A 21,561-nucleotide genomic window follows, 5' to 3' on the forward strand; every position below is an offset into this window, starting at 1 on the left:
AGTAAGCCATTCACGCTTATCAAATCCATTGTTTGTAATTTTACTGTTCCACACTTATTCCGTCATTATCAAACAATGCCAACAGTTTGGTATAAAGTTCTCAGGAGAATATTAGGTTTCCAAGAACTAATGCAATCAAGGAAAATTTCCTGTAAATTGATCATTAACAGAGAAGTGTATACTTACATCTTAATAACAGGATTGAAAGTATAATTAATTCCTTCATTATTAACAAAGGAAAGTACGAGAGAAGTTGAAGAGTTATCATTTCAAAGCAATCGCATATCTACATAGATGAATCAATGTATATATATATACTCGGGTATTTCAGTAGTATTCCAGTAACTCCTGTCACCCTTTTGATAAGAGAGAGAAAAAAATTCAACGAATAAAGTGCCCGGATTCAAGACGGAACTGGGAGAGCCATGGCCTCAACTGGACCCGTCCTTCAGAGAATAAAACGTTAAGGAAATCCTAAAAGTTTGAAAGCAGCATTATCCTGAACTGATGAAGGCAATCATGGTAATTGCACAGTGGCTGGCGTAATAATTGTCAAGGCGCCGAATGAAGGTATATATTTATCTTGACACTCCGGGGGCGTCTTGGTCTGAGTAGACGTAAAACGAGGCAGCGGTAGGATAGTCGGTCGGCTGGCAGCGTGGTAGGGCGTGGTAGGGTAAATGACCTGGTCGCAACATTCCAAAGTTAGATCAAGACTTAGAAAGTCAGAGGATGGCTGGCTGGCTGCCTGGCTTGGATGGGTTCTGGATAGGGAGGGACAGCAATACTGGGAGGGGTTGAGGCGTTACTTGACTGGCACTTACGAAGACTGTGTTGTTGTGAACTTATGACACAACAGATCCTGATGAACCTCTTTACAAGAAGAAGCTTCCAATGTCGTTTACAGAACTGTGTTAATGATGATGATCATAAAATTTTTTTTACATCACTTACACCCGAAAAAGAGGTAAACCAAATACACAAAATGCACAAAATACACAAAATATTGAGGCCTTAGCAAGGATTGTTAGGGTTAAAAATGTGAGTCTTTACTTAAACACTGGGATGACAGTCTACAGATTAATGATGGCCTTTACAATGGTTGGGACGGGGCTGTTCTTGTGGTCGTCGGGAGCAGTATGAATGGGTTCGATAAGACTGTGTTGCCCTACATCAACTCTAGGACGAGGTGATCTCCGAGGGCATGAGATGACGGTGGCGGACAGTTGTGCAGTAGCTTCTTCCCAGACGGTCGGGTGAGGTGGTGGTCGGGGAAGAAAGTATTTCACGTCACCGAAAAGGGATCAAGTTCCTTGTTTATCATAACTAATTCTCATTCTCTTTCCTGAGGCCATGAAGACCTTGCTGAAACTAGAAGTGCTTCCCCTTCTTATATACTTTATACACCCATATATGTATGTATTCTCTCTCTCTCTCTCTCTCTCTCTCTCTCTCTCTCTCTCTCTCTCTCTCTCTCTCTCTAGATATATATATTTCTGGTGAATTATGCATGTAAACCCTACATAGAAAACACGGTTTTCCGGGCATTTACGGAGTATTTCAAAAACAAAAAGATAAGCGACACAGCTTGTGTCACCTGTAACCCTACAGAACCATTAGAAGTGTTCCTCTTGACTACTTCCTGCTTAGTCTTCCAAGTCACCCCACAAGTGTTTACTTAATGTCTCTACATCCGAGACCCCCTTATCGTCAACCCTTCTCCCTCCTCCTCCTCCTCCTCCTCCCATCAGCTCTCGCCTCATACCACTACCTCCTCCTCCTCCTTCCCCTCCTCCGCACCCAACCCCAGTCCATCCCCTCCGCCAGAACCCCACTTGTTGTAATACACTGCACACGATAAAGACACCCACCCTCCATAAGACCTCGTGTTGTATGCTGAAGCTGATGGAAAATAAACCTTACAGGATATTTTTTTCTCTCTTTTTTTTGCCCCCCTTTGGAGGCGAGGTCTCAAGTATTTGTCTAGTGCCAAAATCGCAGACAGACAGACGTGGGAGTTTTTTTAAAGCTTTCCTGTTACTCGCGATCTTGACGACAAATGACGTAATTACTCAAGTTTCAACTACTGCCGCGAGGGAGATTATGGTGACGCGAGGGAGGGGTGATGGTGAACAGGTCGTCGTGCGGATGGTGATGATGGTGAAGGTGGTGCTGGTTGTGACGTTATTACTGTTGATGGTGATGGAACTCCTAAAGATGGTGATGGTGGTCAACTCGAGTGGCAGTGATGATGTAGGTGGAGGTAACGGTAGAGACAACGGTGGTGGCAGCACCTGCCGTTGTTCTGTTGGTGGTTGTGGTAACTGCTGGTTGTAATACTCCCGGTTTTTGACGGGATCGTGGCAAAGCTTCTTTTTTTTTTGAAGAGCTTGGCTGAGGCGTACCTGATTCAGTGAAATACTTGAGGTGTGTAACCTCTTTGTCCAACCAATTTAACCTGTTGTATTGCATCGTTACTCTCGAAGGCTCAGGGAACTGTGGATTTAATATGAACAGGCATTACCGAAGTACGAAAAAAGTCTCGGGAGAAATAGCGTCGAGAGAAAAAAAAGGTTGAATCCTGCTCTGTTCTTTGGACTTCATGACCGGAGAGACATCGGTCAAGGGTTTTCGTAATAGATGACGCAGTCCTGGCCTGGTCCAGGGGGACGCATCAGGGGCAGGAAGGCCCATCAGCTGTGCACAGCCGTGGCCAGATGGGCTACCGTACTTCCTGAGACCTGGCTCGACCCCTTGTGGTGCCTAGTGTAGAGGAAGAGGATGAGTGCCACAAGTTTCACTCGACCCTGGTGGCTCCTGTGATTATACAACATCCCCATTCCCTCCCTCTTTTCAATTGTACCTCTGTCGTTTTGGGGAGCTTGTAGAAGCTACCTTGGGGTAGTTTCTGGGGGAGCCTACACCCCAAGGTAGAATAGGGAAGCTCTCGCAGTCTACGCCTATCTAATACAGTCTACCCCCAAGAGAATATGTCAGTGTCCGGGAAATCCCTAACTGGGAGATCCCCATGTCTACTGCGGGGAATTCCTATCATCTTTCCCCTTGCAGATTTATGCACTGACTTAGATACATGGGAATGATAGTCATAAACATATCAGTCTGAATATAACATATTTTATTTTTTCCCCCTGTAGGTATTTGTACGGGTCATCAAAACCGTAGAATATGATTATTTTTACCGTGGTATTCTTGATAACTAAGGCTGAACAGCGAGGACAAGTGCTTAGATAGACCAAGAGATAGATGTTCGTGAGAGAGATGGGGTAGTCAGATGTAGTGTGTTGAAGTAAATAACTTTGGATGTTATAGCCAAGTGAAGGCTAAGCCAGATCGGTGAAACACAACAACGTTAATCACCAGCAAGCTAGGCTGTGGTTCTGAGTCTCCCTGGCTGTAGTCACTAGTAATGTTCTTGCTGCTGTCAAGATGTTCCGCGGTATGTTGAGACAAGTCGTCCTTCGTCCCGCAGCGCTAAATGTAAAGTTTCCTGAGCACGTCGGAAATTAGCTGACGGCACGAAAGTAGCAGGTCCCACCACCCTTGGTATGATGGACTCATCTTGGTTCACTGAGGTGCCTGGACCCTCGTAGTATCTCTTCCAGGAGCCCAAGGTCAGCTGTCAAGTTCTCACACTCCGGGATAATCCTCATTTCCTATAAAAGTTCAGCATTATATCTCAAACGTATCCAGAAATGACTAAGCGTCCCTCTCACACTCAATATCCATTAAATAAGAAACAGCAAAAACTAAGAGACTGGGACCTTGTAGGGTACCAGTGACTAACCTTTACCGAGTCCGAAAAAGCAGGTCTTGACACGAGTGTGTCCACTGTCCCTCTCCGTTCGGGATATGTTCAGTCCTTCGCGATGGCCTTCGTTTCATCACCCCCGAGAAAAATCCATTTGCTTACCAGTTACGTGTAGAGGACAGTGCCACACACCCTCTGACAATCAAAAAATGAATTACAAAGTCCGCCCACACACCCGTCTCTCTCTCTCTCTCTCTCTCTCTCTCTCTCTCTCTCTCTCTCTCTCTCTCTCTCTCTCTCTCTCTCTCTCTCTCTCTCCTCCCGAGGCTGGTGCTCACCGTATCGTGTAAGTTCAAAGGATTGGCTATGCATGAGATCTTCCTCCCGAAGACTTGCTGCCTCTCATTTAAGAGTGGATTCTTCTTGGCAAGTACCCTCTCCATCTGCTTCTTGATTATCTCCTCCAGTACTTTACACACCACTCTTGTCAGTGATTCTGGTCTCGAGAGTATCCGTTCTGTGTGTGTGTGTGTGTGTATGTGTGTGTGTGTGTGTGTGTGCTGTCATACAAAAGAATAAAGACATGGTACGTATACACAAGGTTAAGAGACAGGGCAACAGGGTGTAAATCTCTCACCCCGTAACACATAAATGATAATCACAAATAGTGATCATACGCATTGACAAACACACACACACACACACACACACACACACACATACTATACGTACATATACGCTCCTATAAAACACACAGAGAGCGAGGCATCCACCGCCACCACTGCCTATAAAACACACAGAGAGCGAGACATCTACCTCCACCACTGCCTATAAAACACACAGAGAGCGAGACATCCACCTCCACCACTGCCTATAAAACACACAGAGAGCGAGACATCCACCGCCACCACTGCCTATAAAACACACAGAGAGCGAGACATCCACCGCCACCACTGCCTATAAACCCCAGGTCTCGCAGGGTTGACAATGCAGTCTTAATACTGGCGGTCCCGGTACCCCGTAACCTGCACGTCTCACGCTCTTCAGGACGAGAGTTTTATCCTCACTGTAAGTTATGCTGTCGCCTCCCGCCCAAGACCCGTTCATCCACACCCACAACCCTACCCACCCGCACCCGCCCGCCCGCCCGCCCTTTCGTCCTCCACCGCCCACAACCCTCAAAAACCAGCCTGTCTAAAGACAGTAGTCGAGGAGATCCATCGGAGTGTGTCGGGAGCGCGACCTCCGACAGGGGTCACTTGGCTCACACTATATATTACGGCGGAGGCCGGCACGCCCTGGTCGCTTCCCTCCCTAGCAAGGTGACCTGCCCGCGCCCCTCCTGCCATCTTCTGCTGCCGCTATGCACTCACTCCTGCTTGCTTGCCTGCCTGCTCCTGCTGATTGATGATGTTCAAGGATGCGCGTGTATTACTCTTTGCGTATTAATCGTAGAGAGAGCTGTACCACCATGTTGCCCCGTCTCTCAACACTGTAAATATATCATGTCAAATCATTAATATTATTGTCTAGCCGTAAGACCTTTTTACAACGCTCCTGCAGCTTCGAAGATGCGCTTCATACTCTGGAGCAGAGGAAGGTGGGCTCCTGTGAGGCAAGTTGGTCCTCGACGACGCTGTATTGTATCCGGTCGGTGACGGTGATACAGCTTCGAAGGGCACGACTTCTCGCTCGCGGTCTTTACTAGACGGCGATAGATATATATATATATATATATATATATATATATATATATATATATATATATATATATATATATATATATATATATATATATATATATGACGTAGTGTCTTACCTTACGCAAGGAACCTGCGTAACTTGACTTATTACCGTACTTTATAAGGTAATCGTAAAATTAACGTATTACCCAGCTTCATGCAAGGACCCCCGCAAAACTTGACATAGTACCCCAGCTTACACAAGAATAAACCTCATAACTAGATTTAAACCCTTTAAAATTTGACATATTACCCCATCTTGCACAAGGAAAACCCCCTCATAACTAGATTTATTACTTTATATAATCCCAGCGACCCACAGAACTTGCTATGATAATGTGTCGCTTGAGAAGGGAACAATACCAACAAAAGACGCTCATCTTGGCCGGCCACCAACATGTCCCCCTGCGCCATGTCCCGCCATTAAACACCATCTTCTCGTATGGCATAGAAGGAGGCATCCAGCTCGGTATTTTCCCGTCTTTGCTCTGCCCAGTCAGAATCGCACTCACACGCAATTAGTCCTTATTCACAAACACAATATGTCTATACAAGGCCGTCTGGGGCAGCGGACCATGCAGTGATGTTTGGGTGGGTGGTACAGCAAGGTAAAGGTAATGTTTAGCAAGAGTTTTTTCTCATTTTTTTTACCATGAACTCAAAGGGGGATATAGAACTGTGTCTCTCTCGGTGGACTGAGAAGAGGTGACTTATCGATGACCAGTACATTAGTGAAATATGTGATCATTTAAGAGCTAAAAACTGGGTGGTTATAGCGACCTTCGGCAGTGAGGGGAGAGATCATAACTGGTTGCAGGTTACAACTACTCTTGTAGCAGGAAGGAACAAGTGTCAGAGAGAGAGAGAGAGAGAGAGAGAGAGAGAGAGAGAGAGAGAGAGAGAGAGAGAGAGAGAGAGAGAGAGAGAGAGAGAGAGAGGAACATCTCCTTGGGTCACTGTGTGTAAGGGTTCAGACATCACCAGGCACCAGCTGCATTGATAAATGATCAGGAAACGTCGACTCAAAATATTATCTTCCTCACTGATAGACTTGGAAGTACAGGAGGAGGTATGATCATCCTCAAATACTTCCTGGAGTGGACTCCTCACTCAAGAGGTCGTCGTAGATGTATAGAGTCTGGTGAAAAGGAATTCCATCTTCCCGCCTCCTCGTTTTCTGCCATTGGTCGTATGTATGTATAACTGGTACATGGAGGGAACATCCTCACAACCATCCCAACCTGTGGTTCGCCACACTGTTCAGCTTAACAGTCTTTCACCTTCTTAGCTGCTCGTTTGCTACTCCTCACAGTAATTCTCTCTTTTTGCACAAGTTGTTCTGCTCCTACCATGTCGAGTTGCTCTACTGCGATCCATTTCCAGGGCACTTCCTGTGTACCATCATATGCTAACTGCTTCACTTCTCCCAGAACGCTATATCAAGTATACAACTGCTTTATAGGACAGGTTTTTCTCGTGTCTTGTACAAGACAGGTGGACCTTATGTGCTGTGCGAGATAAGTGCATCTCGTATACACATGACAGTATTTTTATCAACACACCATCATCATTATGGCACAATACACAACATGTTCATCAATACAACGTCATGATTACCACAGCCGTACACATTCAGTGGGAAGCGAGGCGTTCCGTTTATATGAGAGGAAAACTCTGTCAAACGGATTTTAAGAAAGAAAACGTACAAAAGTTGACGAAAAGAAAAAAACAAAACACCGGTGTTGCTTTCGCTCCTCAAAAGGCATTAAGTGAAACGAGTTGGTGAATAAAAGAGCATTGGCAGGGCGAGCCAACTCATGCAAAACGTTGCGATATTGGAATCCTGCACGGCACAAGGTCCTTAAGCGAACACATCCCTCACCCACGTCAGGACTGCCACGCTGGATATATCGCCTCTTCCTCGTAACTCAATAAAAATAAATTCCCTGGCAAAGAACCACATCGGTATACATCACGCGCGAAGAACCCACCCACCCCCTCACACACACACACACACACACACACACACACACACACACCACCTGCAGGATCGTTTCAAGTTCTTTATTTGAGGGATTTTGTCTCCGCTTCAGGAATGATGGGTAATGCGTCCACGAGTTACTGATGTTGGTACATACTTATGGGGACGTGTCACGTGACACCTGGGGCGGGGGGAGGAGGAGGAGGTAGCTGGGTCTACCTGGGAGGGGCTTACCTGGGAGGAGGGTTGCGGTGGGGTGGGGTGGGGTGCAGTGAGCTGATTGTGGGAAGGATTGAGCGACTGGCACAAGCAGAGTGTGACGGGCCCACGGTTTCTTTTCAATATCTTGCACGAATTTTTGACAGGATAATGGAGCAGTTATCATATTAAAATGCTGTTGTGCATAGAAGGGTGTACACACACACACACACACACACACACACACACCGTAGGTTGCAAGAATGTGTGTGTGAGGGGCAGACTTGGGAGTCTATATTATACATAACCTGTCGCCAGTGTCCCACCTTTAGGAGAAATACAAGGGAGGCAAACTGTCTGCTGACAAATACCAGAATTGCATTAAAGCGATAAGGACATATTCGGCAAGCTGCTCACATCGTGTAGAAGACCGACACGAGAATACACTTCTCAGGTTAGCAAACTGACATCTCCTTCCTCAACACAACGAACAACAAAATCCACCGCCACCAAGTCCACTGCATCTTCAAAAAGATTCTCTGCAGCAGCACAAGACTCCTGCCAAATAAACCACTCCATAACTAACCTCAAACCCTCAGAGAGAAATATATATATATATATATATATATATATATATATATATATATATATATATATATATATATATATATATATATATATATATATATATATATATATATATATCATTCATTTAAAGTAATTACCCCAGGATCATTTTCTATGAAGGAGTGCTGGTGTTACTGCGGATCATTCTAAACGCTTCTGCAGCCCAAGATTGCGATACTTTCAGTAGCAGGGAAACTGTAAGCTCGTGTGGAGTGAGAAGTTCTCTGACGAGACCATACTCTCCCAGTGAGAAACAGATAAAATGACAGATAGAAACACAGAGGAATAGATAAAGACAAAGTTACGCACATACATGAATTGACTTATACATTCATACATGCAAACATACGCATATAGATACTTGAATACATATATACATACATACATACATATACACGTACGAGTATATTAGATGAGTTATTAAGAAGCCCTAATACATTTGTATCTTGATAAGGTCTGTAACTTGACTGGACATTAACAGCTGACCTCTCCATTCCTCCCCCGCTCACATCTCCTCCGTCTCCCATCTTGCCTCCCCACTCCGGACCCTCCTCATGCCCCCCCCCCCTGGCCGGCGAGGAGGCTCTGATCACGCAAATAAATATTCAGTGGAAACAATGATGGATCCATCAGGGCGATACCATCAACACAGCCTCGCAACGCCCCCAACACCACCACCTAATGAAGGCTCCGCTTCACATACCCCGACAGAAACGTGCACTCTCTCCCAGGAGCTGGCTAGAATTTAGGGAACTATGGAAGAATGGAGCGAAGAGTAATTTCCTGTCTGTGTTTTACAAATTAAAAGTAATAGGATGATAGTTTCCATAGGTCCTACTGGGCAAACGAATGATTTCTCTCGTTCATAACTTGCCGAACATTTCCACCAGCGTACACACGCACATAAGACGGTGAGAGCCACAGGTCAACGGTGGACTGTTGAGGAATTCCGCGTCCTTGGCAGGTAGTCCACCACTACACAGGTCCTCCTCCTCCTCACCACCACCACCACGCCAGTACTCGCGTCCTGAGATCGGAACGCGACCGACCTCTGCACACTGGAAATTTTCCCCTCGGAACAACAAGATATATATATATATATATATATATATATATATATATATATATATATATATATATATATATATATATATATATATATATATATATATATATATATATATATATATATATATATATATATTAACTGCTCGAGAAAACTGAGTTCATTATTGATTGTACGTCTCAAGATCTTGACTGATGGAGACGGATAGCTCTAAGTTATCAATCATTAATAATGCAGAGAGAGAGAGAGAGAGAGAGAGAGAGAGAGAGAGAGAATTTTACTTTAAACCTGTTCTGAATTAGCGGATGAGTAACAGGCTTCAGGTAGCCGAGATGTCCTGTAGATAAAGCCAAGTTTTGTGTTGGTGTTTTCTGCTCTGGAATGATAAAGCGTCAGAGTCTGTGTCGAGAGTCTGTATAAAACTTGAGTCTCTGGAGAGTCAGTCCGCTGGGTCATATGTCGAGTTAATGAACTTGCCTGGATATACAATCCACCAAAACATAAGGAGAGTCACTGCATTACCATAATCCTCGTTGAGTAAATAGATTTAGATTTCCAGTGAGTCAAGTGCTCTTACTCCTGAACAGACTTGTGCTGGGTAAAGCCACGTCAAGCCATGTCATGTAGGCCTAGACGAACACACTTGATCATGACTTATCTCGAGTCATTTTGTCATGAGAAGCGGCGAGGTTGTCATGCGCTCCAACCCATCCTGGCCGCCGTGACTCGACAGAGTACACAGACAAGCACTGCACCCACCACCTTGACAGCAGCTTGGAGGCACCTGGCACCAGCCACAGTCAACAGTGTCAGCAAGCCCTCCTCCTGATGTCAACAGTGTCAGCAAGCCCTCCTCCTGATGTCAACAGTGTCAGCAAGCCCTCCTCCTGATGTCAACAGTGTCAGCAAGGCCTCCTCCTGATGTCAACAGTGTCAGCAAGTCCTCTTCCTGATATCACCCCCTCCCTCCCTCCCTCCCTCCCTCCCCACTGAACGCTTGTAATATCATTTACACGTATTTAGAACAATCATCCTGAGGACACCTAAGTCATCTTACCTTATAACTCAGTGATGACGTTTATATGAAGTGCTCCGTGGAGCCGAGTCATTCTTCTTTATCTCTCTCATTTGCCCCGATGGTTGCTTCTTATCAAAACTGGTGTTTCTCACGCATCGTAATATTCGTTTGAAGAATAGATTCACACATTCAGACAAGTGACGACTTGCCGGAGTCACTTGCACTACTGGTAACGTTGTGTACCGCTGGTGTTACTACCACGGATTCCCTTCAGTATCACTGTAACATAACGCTTTACATACAACACCTGCATTCCAACCTGTCCTGTGTAACAGTGTAACACTCCTCTTATTCTAACCGGTTAACTTACACACGGTCAGCTGACCATAACACTCTTTAGATGCAGACGGAATATACGTATATATGGGTTCGAATCCTGGACGTGGCAGTCGGCCTACACTCAAACTAGGTGTTCATCCTCCTCTTGGGGCTGGTCAGTAAATGGATTCTTGGCTCCGGCTAGGGACGTGTGTGTGCATACTTACATTGGAGTAAAGACATGGCGCAGTTACGCGAGGTTAAGAGACACGGCAACACGAGTGTATATAACTCTCTCTCCCCGTAACACACAAATAGTGATCACAGATAGTAATCACATTGTACATGATCACAGACATATACGAAATCATTTCAGACGCCAAGTGAAAGTGGTAAGTTATTTCAGTATTCACTATTTAGTGTGAAATATATATATATATATATATATATATATATATATATATATATATATATATATATATATATATATATATATATATATATATATATATATATATATATATGTATACAATATGTAATTATTGATATATTTTACCCCTGCATAACATTAAGACAGTTCCAACAAGCACGGAGATATGCTCTTATATTGAACTGTTCCAAGTTCGGTTTCATTTTCGACTACTACTGCTGCTGCTGCTGGTGGTGGAGGTGGTGGTGTTGGTGGCTAGCCAAACCTGTTGTGGCGGTGGCAGGAGTGCTGTAGGTGGCAGCGGTGAGCACACAAGCCGCAGCAGCGTCTGTTATTATCACCAGTAGGGGTCAAGGCCAGGCCGGGTGGAGCAGGTCTGGTCACTTCACCGACCTCCCTCGCCCGCCATTACCAGTAATGTTGGGGGAGGGGGGAAGGGAAGGAGGAGGAGGAGTAGGGGTCGGTGTCTAGCGGGATGAAACAGGTCTGGTCACTGCTGCAGCAGCATCTTCTGTGGTCACTGCCAGCAACGGGGGTGCCCAGAGGAGAGATGGAAGACTGGTCACATCAAACCCCCTCCTACACTCACTCTCAGTGGCTTCCTTCTGCTTGCTTCCTCATGCAACTTTATAAACTTTTAATGAAATGTTTGTCCGTCTGATTTATTCAAAGAAAAGCAATTGAATATGATTTGCATCCAAGGAAATGCTCAACCTTTGCAAGTGATAAGTGGATTTGACATCTACTAAGTCTTTGGGTGTTTACATGCGTACAGTCACTCATCCGAGTTAGAATGTTGCAAAGTATTTAACAGAAAAACAGATACATGTAAAGAAATACTGCTGAGCAATTATGATAACAGTTTAGCAATTATTGTATCGCTGTCGGCTCCTTCGTCAAGTTTTGATACAGTCTAGACACTGATACGTTCAGTAATGTTCTGGGAGAACTTTGGACGGTAAGTGTCACGTATTTCATGTGTCTCCAGCATAGACGATGCATAACTCGGCCTGCTCCACGGTGGCAACTTAGCGAGTGACTCATGACAGGAAAGCAGTATGAACAGGATCGAGGCCAGGCATTCATTCCTACCTTCTGACCTCTGCTGGTCCAGGTTGACTAGCGACAGAGGCACATCTCCGCCCCACCTGCCCGGTGTACATGTATGAATTGCTGGGCGGAGGACAGTGGCCTTCGCCTTGTGAGGCACGCATGCCTGTACATAATATATACACACACACTCATAATGAATGGAATATCTTTTGCCACCTCCTGTGTGGAGGAATAACCGCAAAAGTAAAGCAGACTTGTCCTGAGTCCAGTGTTCCAAGAATGAGGTGAGGGATGGGACGAGTTGGCCAGCATCACCACAGGTCGTAACACTTGGAAAAATGGAGAATAGAGCAGGGGAGTGCGAGTACCGCGGCATAAGGATAACGACATCATACAACTGAACTACTGGCATAGTAGACCAACTTGTATCTTGTGATACACATGTACATGGTCGTAGATACTAACCTCCACAGAGATGTGAGAGATGGAACGAAGTCTGTGAAGCGATGTGGGATGATATTTTAAAGACTAAGATAAAGAAAATACAAGTGCATCAACTTGTGAGATAAAAGAAAAACCATACGGTCATTATGTTGTTGATAATGATACGACGGAGCGAAGGGTTTGGCTAAAGTCTTCTCGCTTCTTATCAACCAACATGATTTTTTTTCTTTGTACTTGGACAGCTCATAATTACATTGTTATCCCAGGGTATCAGACATCGTTAGTGTGTCATTACAATTTGTAATTGATAAATGATTGTTACAGGGAGAGAATTTACGCTCGTGTGTGTGTGTGTGTGTGTGTGTGTGTGTGTGTGTGTGTGGGTGGGTGGGTGGGTGTGTGTTTGTACAATCACTCCTTATCATCAAAATTCCTGTTACCTAAAATCTTTTATTCCACTTTATAGATGCGTCCAGGTCCACATCAGTGTGTGTGAAGAATCAATATGAGAGACCAGTGGGTCAGGGGCAAGCTCAGGGTGGCTCAAGGTCTGCCTGAACAAGTGTCAAACACCACAAGCTAATATAGTGTTAAGTTCAGCCACTGAGGTCCCACTCAAGTGTTGATCTGGCCTGATACAGCGACTGACGTGGCACGGCCCCAGGCGTCAGTATGAATAGGTTTCTTAGGTTCAAGGACTGAGCCCCAACCCTATGGCTGGCTACAGTAGGTGAAGGGGCTACGTGACGCAGGCCCATAAACTAGCTGAGGTCATTCCTAACGACTTGCTAAGACTTACTCATGGGCGAATCTGCGGCCGACGCAACAGGTCAACCAGGGCTGGACTAAGGGCAAAGCTGGGACTGTATGAAGGGCCAGGTTGGGCCATTTTAAGACACTTATTAGCCATCTGATCAGGACCACATCAAGGTCTGGTTCAGATGGTGTAAAGCAGAAGAACCAGCTAGGGCTGCTTCAGGGGCCGGATGGGTCCGTCACCAGGGCCAGCTAGGGCTGCCTCAAGGGCCAGGTAGGGCCGGTTCCATCCTCGCCGGAATACCAGGCTCGATTTCGGCCGGCGCTGCACAATGGCGATCTGGGATTTACATAAAATGGGCGTCAATCACTGCTATCAAGGGCAGGACTATTTTCCATCCGCGTCCTGCCCTGTTGCTTAAAGATTCGGACTCGCACAGATACGGATTAGATGATTGGATTTATGGCATGCTCTTGACTTGGGAGGGAGGGATTATATCTTGCACGCGGATTAACCCCGAGTGTTAATTGGTTTTCGCCGAGGAAACTTACTACGTGAGGGAGATGGAAGGGTTGAAGAAGGCTAGAGAGATAAAGGCAAGAGGCCGAGGCTCGTTCAAGGTGCCCTTTCGAAAGTGTAGACACCGATGGGAGCGATACATGGGCGAACTGGCCCAGCCATGCACAGACCAGATTCTCTTAATAACAAACACGTCATGTTCCTTCATCCCACTTCTTTCTTTTCTTGTCCAGTGTTCTCCTCTTCGCACGCTGTCTTATACGTATTTGTAATCAAGGAGGAGAATTCCTTCCCACACCCCCAGCAACGATTGTGGACGATAAGAAGAAAAGATGTTGTTATCACAGTTACGAGCACTATGACGTAAATCTGATGAATGGATTCATTTAGAAGTCTTTACCAAATGACGTCATCAATGACTCAGCCAGTCACAGGGCGTCAGACCTGATGACTCGTCATTCAAGGATGTGCGTCTCTCTCTCTCTCTCTCTCTCTCTCTCTCTCTCTCTCTCTCTCTCTCTCTCTCTCTCTCTCTGCTGCGTCGAGAACCCTCAGTGGAAGTCATGGCCACGTTTTGAGACCTGACACTGGCTGGGAGGGGGGGAGGAGGGGTAGCATCATTCGGCGTCGTTCGCTGCGCAGTCGCTCAAGTTTAGCGAAAATTTGTCATCCTGGTTTGATCCACTGTCAAGCTGGTCTTTGGATACGGAGGACATGTTGTATACGAGGATGTGGGTCAGCGGTGGATGACACGGACGAACGCGTGTGGATGATACGTTAACCTGGTGGATGAGATAGTGGAGCAGACGGGGGATTCACGACACATCGTCACAGTTGGATGTAGATTGATCATTGTGGCTGACGAACGAAGCAGGTGGATGATGATGTGTGACGGATGACTGGTGACGCTTATGGTCGACGCGCGACGCTAGTGACGAGGATCCATCGTACACGACGCTAATGCACGACGACATTCAACGCTAGTAATGATACTTGACGCCGGTGGGATGACGCATGACGCCGGTGGGATGATGCATGACGCCGGTGGGTGACGCGTGACGCTGATGGATGATGGTACTTTACACTCGTGGATGACACGTGGCGCGTGTGGTTACGCGTAACGCCACGTCACGTCACATCACGTACATGTTTGTGGTCTATATCGTAAACGACGCGAGGAACATTTGTAAGAGAGAGAGAGAGAGACAGAGAGAGAGAGAGAGAGAGAGAGAGAGAGAGAGAGAGAGAGAGAGAGAGAGAGAGAGAGCAGCGCAAACAGACGAAAACAAAGATCACGCGCCGGCCTGCTGGCTACAGGCACCATACACTACATCAGCCGTAAGAGCCAGAACAGTGGGGTAACTCAACTCATGATGAACCATAATGCAGTGCTAAACACTGAGGCCGAGGAGCGCTCTGCTGAGTCTCATATTAATCCACCGAGGCCAGCCAGAGTCCCTCTCTGTACCATTATGGACGGTAAAGTGGACACGGATAATTCACAAGTTTGGTGGCTACCCACATTCTCTCCTTTATTATCACACTCCTGGAAACATCAGACTCATAATAAGATATTCAAGTACGTACAGTTGTGTGGCTAACTACGTGCATTGTCGAGCGAACTACGTACTGTGTATAGCCAACGTGTGTAGAGTGTATAGCCAGCTACGTACGGTGTATAGACAGCTATACACGGTGCATAGTTGACTGCGTAAAGCGAGTAACGAACAATGTACAGTGTATAGACACCTACGTCCGGGCCATAGCTAACTACGTACAGTGTATAGCCAAATGCGAGCAGTGTATAGCCAACTACGTATAGTGCATAAAACGACGTTCGATGTACAGTGTAAAGCCAATGGAGGGATAATGTGGTTTGCAGTGCAGTGGGCCTCTGTCACGGTCCATTTTCTTTCATTTGCATTAAGTAGGATTCAACTGATTTATTTGATATTCTAACATGATAAGCGAATGCATGTGTAGTCAGTCCCACATCCAGATCTCTATAATAGTTTGGATTCGTCTTTCGCCTTATTTAGTCACCGACTTCAGAAAACAACCATTTGGAACGAGGAAGACAGAAGGTGGTATCCAGTTTATGGAAGGCAGAAGCCATTACCAGCAACAATAGCAGTTGTTTCCATGCCATTATCAGGAATTTATCATCTCTCCTGCAACTGCATAGCAATCAATCTCTGTGCATCATTTACTCCCTTCTGGAGCTGTGATGCTCTGCTACCTTCATCCATCTCTTAGGATATCTGCTGTCGGGATCTGACCACCACAAAGTTTCGGCCGTTAGTGTTAGGTAGCCCAAAGTATCGCATGCTATGGGTACTTGTCGTACTACAAGCTTAACATTATCGTGCTCTGAGATGAAACGTACCCGCTATAAAGTTATCGTACCCTAGGGCACCAGTTAACGTGCACACCCGTGGGGGAAGGAACGGTCCTCTCGGTTTTAAGTGAATATCCTAAAAGGAGAAGTTTCGTACCGTAGGTCTTAAGTTTACTTACTTGACTATTGAAGTGTACGTACTCGAGATTTAAGTATTGCATTTCAGGATGTGAGTCACCGTGCTCAAGTGCTTAAACTATCGTATACAAGACTTTACATCCCCCGTCCTTAGTTCAAGATTCGTCTCGTCCAACTCTAGGGTCAAAGTCAACCCCACTTAGGGGTGAAATTACTGCAGTGTGGGGTTAAGTTATTGTGCTCGGGTTACTACAACTGGATCCAGATATCGTATTGAGTTACCGGGTGGTTAAATCATCGTACCGAGGGAGTGGGTTGTGACTATGACTCAAGCCAGCAGGTGGGTGGATGGGTGGATACATACCTCCCCTTCCTCGCCATGATGGTCACCAGTTCCCGCCACCATTTACAACAGTGGAAGAAGTCCCTGATTTTCCAGGAATTGGCAGAGGCTGTAAACGCCTATTTACGGAATCGCTTTCCCCCCCCCCAGATGATCAGAGTGTTATTTCACCCCAGAAAACCGAGTGGGGAGGGGGGGGGGGTTTATGTTTACTGCATCGGGAGTGGTGATTAGGGCTGCCTCGGGCCGTGATAATGCTCGTCTAACCGAGATTCGTGGTGTAATTATTAGCAGCCCTGGCGAGAGTTAGTGTGGCTAATTACGGTGTTTATTGGCTAAGTATTTCAGTCAGGATCATTATCGAGATAGCGCCAGTGCGACAGTCGTTCTCCGAGGACATGGCAGGAATTTCCACCTCTCGATGCGTTTCTCTCTCTCTCTCTCTCTCTCTCTCTCTCTCTCTCTCTCTCTCTCTCTCTCTCTCTCTCTCTCTCTCTCTCTCTCTCTCTCTCTCTGTCCTCCGCATGTCCGTATGTCTAACTGTCTTGCACTTCTCTCTCTCTCTCTCTCTCTGCCCCTCAACCTCTATAGCATGCTTAAGATCTCATGTCATCCCTTCCCTCCTGGCGTATTTCAGCTTCATATGCACCGCGGTCGTCGTGCCACGCCGCCCCTCCGACATTGTTAACTAATTAATCGCCTCAATCATGTGGCGGTGGTGATAAAAACTCGTGATAATGCTTTGATCTTCACCCCAGACGTGTTTAACACGAGGACTGCCAAATATGGCATCCTCTCTCTCTCTCTCTCTCTCTCTCTCTCTCTCTCTCTCTCTCTCTCTCTCTCTCTCTCTCTCTCTCTCTCTCTCTCTCTCTCTCTCTCTCTTCGCCAGCTTAACAAAGACTTACCGGCCTCCAAATGTTAGATAAATATCAAAGACAACCTCTCTCTCTCTCTCTCTCTCTCTCTCTCTCTCTCTCTCTCTCTCTCTCTCTCTCTCTCTCTCTCTCTCTCTCTCTCTCTCTCTCTCTGTACTTCTTCCCTTGTCCTTCTGAACGCTTCACTGTCTCTGTCAACCTCTTTTTGTTCTTTCACTCACCGACTTTCTGTTTATCTACCTTACTGTGTATTGTTTGATATACATACATACATATATATATATATATATATATATATATATATATATATATATATATATATATATATATATATATATATATATATATATATATATATATATATATATATATTGCCTCTCTCTCTCTCTCTCTCTCTCTCTCTCTCTCTCTCTCTCTCTCTCTCTCTCTCTCTCTCTCTCTCTCTCTCTCTCTCTCTTCCCCAATTCGTCTTTACTAAATTAGTTTCCTTTTGACATTCTGGCGGCAAGATGATCCTTACATTACTAGCCAACCTGTGCCCTTCATGGGTGTCCTTATCACACCAGGCTGTCATATATTTACATTTACCGTGAACATACATATGTATACTGGTGGTGTTCACACAAGATCAGGAAACCTTACCCGGGGTTGGATTTAAAGAGCTTCCGACTCGTGTATATATATATATATATATATATATATATATATATATATATATATATATATATATGTCCCTGGGGATAGGGGAGAAAGAATACTTCCCACGTATTCCCTGCGTGTCGTAGAAGGCGACTAAAAGGGAAGGGAGCGGGGGGCTGGAAATCCTCCCCTCTCGTTTTTTTTTAATTTTCCAAAAGAAGGAACAGAGAAGGGGGCCAGGTGAGGATATTCCCTCAAAGGCCCAGTCCTCTGTTCTTAACGCTACCTCGCTATCGCGGGAAATGGCGAATAGTATGAAAAAAAAAAAAAAAAAAAAAAAAATATATATATATATATATATATATATATATATATATATATATATATATATATATATATATATATATATATATATATATATGCCTTACAGTCAGTAACTGAACTGACGCATCATTTAAACAGTAGAATAACTGTAGATTCATCATCAATATCACCATCTTCCTCATCACGAACACCACTATCAGTATCATCACTATCATCAACACCTCATGTATGATTATTGATGTCATCATCACTATCACCATCACCACCACCATGGCAACCAGTAGTACCACTTTCACCATCACCATCAATATAATCATCACCACCAACACCGTTATCCATATCATCATCACCAACATCGTCAGTATCATCATCATCATCATCATCATCACCATCATTATCGTCATCACCACCAACACCGTTATCCATATCATCATCACCAACATCGTCAGTATCATCATCATCATCATCATCATCACCATCATTATCATCATCACCAACATCGTCAGTATCATCATCATCATCATCATCATCACCATCATTATCATCATCACCAACATCGTCAGTATCATCATCATCATCATCACCACCATCATTATCATCATCACCAACATCGTCAGTATCATCATCATCATCACCATCATTATCGTCATCTCCAACATCATCATCATTTTCATCACCAACAACATCGCCACAACCCCAGGAATATAAACGCCAAACATACCAGAATTTTGCATTTAAATGTCAGTTAATGTTTGAATCTCTCGGGTTCACTTTTTGTGCAAAATAATCAAATCTGTATTTACATTGTGACAACAAGAGAATTCTTAACTTTTTTTTTTTTTTAGCATGGGATTACGACCCTTGACGACGCTGCGATCCTTGAACACGACTGGTCGACGGTACGACCGATCATCACGACTGGTCGACGGTACGACCACTCATCACGATTGGTCGACGGTACGACCCTGGGGTTTAATGACCTGACTTTTGATTTGACTCTTAAAGGTCATATTGAAGGTCATATTGAAGGTCTTTTGTCATTATTACACCTGGAGTCGTACCATCGTGCCTTGTGGGTGGTGCCGTCGTGCTCAGGGGTTGGTATAGTCGTGCTCAGGAGGTTAACATATTCTCATATCAGGACCAAGAATGCACAGAACTCCAAAGCCCGTATTCAGTACAAGCATTCGCTGGTGCAGGATCTAAACCCGAATGCTACATGTTTACCGCCAAAAGATTTAGTACAGAGTATGTCTTTAAAGGAGAATGGCACGCGTTTATCTCTCTCACATTTATCACTGGGTGATCGTGTATTGCCGGGGGGTTAAGAATGCCTACACATCTATCACGATAAGATTTACCACCACGGGATTTTGCTCCGGTGGGCGAAGAAGGAGGCGTCGACGACGGCGCACGCAACACAAGGGTTTAGAAGTGATCCCGACCGACCAGGAGTTACCACCATGCCACGGTGCGCAACACCAGTGTCGAGCCAACACACCCATCCCGACCCTGAGGAGGAATCACAGTGTTGTGATACTCAGCAGCACCAGCGAAGTGACCGTAAGAGTCCGCCACTCACTCCTGTGGCTACACATCCCTCCCTCTTAAGGGCTACCACACACTCTCCCTCCTCCTTCCCTCCTTCCCCCACCAAAAGCCCGTCCTCCTCCTACGGCGTCCGTCCCCCTAAACCAGGGTCCAGTACCCGTTCTCATGCCCTTTGGTATTCGCTGGTTTGACAAATATTCGGCGTGAAAGGGCTGGAGCGAGCCGGTTGGATACGTCCCTCGTGCTCCGTGTATGTGTGTGTGTGTGTGTGTGTGTGTGTGTGTGTGTTTAGTGAGCTGTGGTCTGGATCTGCCCAGCGTGTTTGTTGGGCTAACATGAGCCAGTTAGGTCCGACTGGGGGGAAAAAAAAGGCCGGAGGATATTTCCGTGGAAATGCCTAGTCTTAATCTGGTCCCTCTCTACGCTGGGGGTAGCGTAACGAGGCCACGACGACCAGCACGACAACGACGACGTATACGACGGCGTCGTCGTCGTCCGAGGGCTGATGTTCTCTGCTGCAAGAGGAGATTATGGTCACGGGGGCTCCGGGGGTAAACATTAAAAGGTGAGGCGAGGACGTTAAGGGTGAGTATAGCGTGTTTAGCAAGGGGCGTTCCCGACACGGCATTCAACCCATTGACTGACGGACGAGGAGGAGGAGGAGGAGGAGGAGGAGGGCACTACACCACACCAGCCCGCCGTAGTATTAACAAGCTCAAGGAATCACAAAAATCGGGACCCACGATTTTGTGGGGATTCTCTCACACGTCTTGAATTTCAGCCAGTTTACCGCCGATAGCCCCACACACACACACACACACACGCCCGCCCGCCCGGGCCACGACGAGGTGTACTCAACAACACTAGTTACCTCCCCCTGCTATCTTCTGCTTCTCCTTGATGTACCACAACCTGCTGTTGTGATCGCTCCACCATCTGCTGTCATCTTCCTCACGACCTCCCGCTGTAATCTCTCTACAACCTGTTGTGATCTTTGCTGCTACCTGGTGTGGTCTTCCCAATTTGTGTTGTGACGTCCCTACTCCCTGTTGTGACCTATTATCATGTTGTATTCCGACCATTATAATGCCGTTGAGTTTTGTCCCCCCACCTCCATCCCCTTTCTCTCTCTCTTGTTATGGTTTCTTTTGCCACTTGTTGTGCTCTCCCCACTACCTGTGGTGATCTCCCCGACTTCCCGTCCTGTTAAGGTGTCCTTATCACTGTAGATGATTCGTTTCGAGGAGTAGGAAGAAGGCATGAGAGTGTCCGGCGCATCACCCACCAGGTGAGCGTCTGATGATGAAGCTGATCACATGAAAGTCTGGTGGAATTTGATGTGTGGTTATGTAGCTCAGTTGCCCCTGACCACTCGCTGCTGGGGAGGGAGGGAGTTCTCCCACACACACACACACACACACACACACA

Source organism: Panulirus ornatus, chromosome 42, assembly GCF_036320965.1.
Source record: "Panulirus ornatus isolate Po-2019 chromosome 42, ASM3632096v1, whole genome shotgun sequence".
NCBI lineage: Eukaryota > Metazoa > Arthropoda > Malacostraca > Decapoda > Palinuridae > Panulirus > Panulirus ornatus.